Source organism: Adiantum capillus-veneris, chromosome 8 (assembly GCF_014529385.1).
Source record: "Adiantum capillus-veneris isolate H3 chromosome 8, ASM1452938v2, whole genome shotgun sequence".
NCBI lineage: Eukaryota > Viridiplantae > Streptophyta > Polypodiopsida > Polypodiales > Pteridaceae > Adiantum > Adiantum capillus-veneris.
Genome location: NC_140938.1, coordinates 82,438,118 through 82,442,563, shown reverse-complemented (window position 1 = coordinate 82,442,563; position 4,446 = coordinate 82,438,118).

Genomic DNA, 4,446 nt, shown 5'->3' with positions numbered 1-4,446 from the left:
CGATATACTTGAATCAAGCTTTACTTATGAAGGCAAATGTAGGCCAGTCCCAGGCCTTTCAGGCATCAAGTGGGCGGCCTCCCTCCAAGTCCACCGCTTTGTTCACACACGTAGCTGGAACATAAAGCAAAGAGCGGCAACATGATTAGTTGAAGATTGAGAAAGCCAGAGCAAGCACGTTGTGAGCAGAGTGGATATGCCAGAACATCTTCGAGAGTTTTGGGACGTGAGTCAGCATGCCACATGTACATCGTTGCAGCTCGTCTCTTGGCAGTCTGAACACCTTCACCATCAGCTCGATTCTCTCATTGGTATTTTCATTGGGTATGCACAAGGTTGTGGAGATTGAAGATCTCAATGGGTGTTACCATATACATGTGAAAGTGATGTGTGTGAACACACTAGGACCGCTGGGTTTTTTTTTCCCTCTTTAGGAGGTTTTTTCCCGTGCATTGTATATATGGCCATTCATTCTAAGGCTATCTATCTTTCCATTGCACACTAAGTAACACACACTCAATTGTGTGCCTTGAGCTTCCTTTGTCTTCTCCAAGCTGTGTGTGTTTCTCTGCAACCCTAATTTCAACAATTGGTATCAGAGCAGGTTGCATCCTCCTGGGCTTAGTCGCCAGCAGCTCCAGCACACATGTGCTCACTTTCTCCGATTTCTGTGAGCTTTGGCGAGCGTTCGTAGGTCGACAAAAATTCGGGCAAGCTCGTAGAGTTTAGCTGCTCAGATTTCTGATTCGGGCTCATTTCGGCCTCTGTTTTCACTATAGGCAGGTCTGCACAGGCAATTTCGTCATTTAGTGCAAAAATTCTGTCAGTGTCGTTTTCCGAATAACAGGTCCTATACAGTCTACTGCAAGTTGTGCTATATAGCACGTGCTGGTCTCACTCAGTTTCTCCTCATGTTGAGAAATTTTCACAACAGGTGCAGACATTTTCCATGCTTGACAACAACACAGATGTGTTCAAGATGTTTGTTGATGCTGAGGGCAGATTGGATGGGGACAATTACCCTATGTGGGCTTACACGATGCAACATGTTCTTGTGTACGTCCTAGTTCTGAGGATGTAGGCGATGTTGCAGGTCTTGCTACAAGGATTGCTGCTATTAGAGTTGTTTTGCCTACGGCAGAACAAGCTCGTTGGGATGTAAAGGATGAGCCATGCATTGATTGTGTTGTCTGTGAAGCGCATCATTACTCCTCACATTCGTTCAGCGAAATCTGCAAATGAGGCTTGGGATATTCTAGCAGGTCTTTATGCAAGCCGCAATGAGGCTAAAATTGCTTTGCTGCGTAAAGAGCTGGAATCGAAGATTATTCATGAGGAAGATGATATGGACACTTTCCTTGCTGGTGTCAAGGATATCAATGAGCAACTTATTTATGCAGATGAAATCCTTTCAGACAGTTCCCTTGTGCAAACTGTTCTTGATGCATTACCAGATTCTTACCAGACTTTTGCTAGTACTTGGAGACTTATGACCCAAGGAAATCCTGAAGTTGTCAAGTTTGATTCATTATGAACATTGTTGTTGCAAGAGTCACTTTCCAACAAAGAAAAGGACTAGGCAGCGTGCAGTTGAACAGGCTTTTATTGCTTCTCAAAGAAAGGGTGGTAACAGCAATGCTGCCACTTCTTATGGTTCTGCTACAAATGGCAAAAATTTTGTTCCTAATGCTTTTGTTGGCAGCAATTTGTCTGGAAATTCTGGTGATAAGGGCAAAAAGAAGATGCGTTGCCATTATTGTAAAGCTAATGATCACATCAAGCAGTGCCCTAAGTTGAAGGCCAAAGAGGCTAAGAAGAAAGAGGGTGGTTCCACTACAAATGCTAGTTCCACTACAAATGCAGCCATTGTTGAGTCTTCTGTGAAAGGAGACTGTGATGCTGATGTTGATGCAGAATGGGCTTTTAGTGCAGAGTGCACTTACAATCCTGTTGTCCATAATGCATGCATGTCAGTTTTGCTGCAGATTCACATGTGTGGTATTTCGACAGTGGTGCTACAAAGCACATTACCTCACATCGTGAATTGTTCACCTCTCTTGAGTTTGTCCCTCATGGGAATTCAGTCAGTTGTGCCAACAATGCCTCTTATCATGTTCAGGGGGTTAAAAATATTGTGCTTATTGCTGCAAATGGCAGTTCTTTCACACTTGTTGATGCACTTTATGTACCTGAGATCAAGAAGAATGTCTGTATCTACACTTGCTAGACTTGGACTTGTAGTCAAATTTGTGGATGACAGATGTACAGTTCACGATCTCAATTTTGGTGATGAAATTGTTGCATTTGGCCTTTTGTGCCATGGGTTGTATAAGCTCATTTTGTATGACAAGTGTGAACAGAATTTTGCAAATGCAGTTGCAGATTCAAGGACGGTTTTAGATGCAAAACTGTGGCATGCATGTTTTGGGCATCTGAATTTTGCCAGTTTGCTGCGTTTGCAGAAATCTGATATGGTTGCTTCTTTCCCGCCTCTTGAAGCACTTGTCAAACATGTATGTGAAGGTTGTATTTTGGGTAAGATGCCGCATTCGAAGTTTCCAAAGGATGGTTCAGTTAGGGCCACATGCAGGTTGCAGCTTGTGTATAATGATGTTTGTGGGCCCATGCAAACTCCGTCCTTGGGAAATTACCTGTACTTCGTGACTTTCATTAATGATTACTCCATGCATGCATGGGTATTTCCGCTTAAAGCGAAGTCTGAAGTTTTTATGTGCTTCAAACAATTTCTGGCCATGGCTGAAAATGTATCGAAATGTACTATGGGCACCCTCCGTTCCGATCGAGGGGGGAGTATATGTCTCATGAATTTAATGCATTTCTGGCTAGTCGTGGGATAAAACACCAATGTACAGTGCCTTATACACCTCAACAAAATGGTGTTGCTGAGAGGAAAAACAGGTCACTTACGAAAATGGCACGATGTATGGTCAAAAGTCAAGCTTTGCCGCATTCTTTTTGGTTTGAGGCCATCATGTGTGCCACTTATGTACTTAACAGGTGTCCTACGAAAGCATTGTAGTCTATTACTCCATATGAAGTGCATGGCCTTCTATTGAGCACATGCGTGTTTTTGGTTGTTTGGCATATGCTTTGGTGCCACAAACACAGTGCAAAAAATTGGATGGCAAGGCTGTCAAATGTGTTTTTGTTGGTTATAGTGCCGAAAGCAAAGGTTATAGGGTGTATCATCCGCAAACAAAGCGTATTTTGGTTTCACCGGATGTAGTGTTTGTGGAAATTCTGTTCGGCCCTTGTTGTCATGTACTAGAGACAGTAATGTAAGCTCACAGGACAGTTATGACACTTTGTTGCCTCTTTTCAGTGGTGGAAGTTCGAATGTAAATTTCAATGAGGCAAATGTACAACGTATGGGGGTTTCTAAAAATGTTACAGATCAGCCTATTACTAATGCAAATGTACTTGATGAGGAAAGGGTTGAAAATGAGTAGGCTATAGGTATGCCAAAATGGCTGGTGCATACATTGCATGACAGTAAATTGGATGCACCTTTGTCTAGTCGTACTTGTTCAGGCTCTGGCCATGCATCTTATGCATCAGATTGTTATGCTTTGGTTGTGTCTAGCTTACATGATGTTGAGGAACCTCTATCTTTTGATGAAGCACATAATTCAAAAAAATGGATGGCTACCATGCAATCAGATATGATGCACTTATAGAAAATGACAAATGGACTTTATGTGATTTGCCTCCTGGCAAAAAGGCCATTGGTACAACGTGGGTTTACAAGTTGAAACGCAAGCTGGATGGTGAGATCGATCGCCATAAGGCTCGACTTGTTGCAAAGGGTTGTGCACAACAAAAAGGCATAGATTATGAAGAGACTTTTGCTCCCACTTGTTGTATGACTACTGTTTGTTTTCTATGTGCATTGGCAGCTCATTTTGGTTGGGATGTACATCGATCAGACATTGTCACTACTTTCTTGAATGGTGACATATTTGAGAAAGTTTATGTAACGCAGCCTCGCGGTGTTGTCAAGAAAGGACAAGAGGACAAAGTGTGCAGATGTAAGAAGGTTTTGTATGTGTTGAAGCAATCTCCTCGTGCTTGGTATGAGAAGGCTGTCACTCATTTGGTCAAACGAGGCTTTCGTAATAGTCCAATAGAAAGCACATTGTATGTAAAGCATGAGGGTGATGTACTTCTCATTGTGGTTCTTTATGTAGATATTTGATGATCATTGGACCAAATGAGAGACATATTGCTGATTTTAAGGCTGATTTGAATGCTACTTTCAAGATGAAAGATTTGGGGCTGTTGCATCATTACTTGGGTATACAGTTTAAGCAGTGTGATGGTGGTATTGCCTTGTGTCAAAAAAGTTACATAGAGACATTGCTATGTAAGTTTGGACTTGAGAATTGCAAACCTATTGCCACTCCCATGGAAACAGGTTTGAAATTG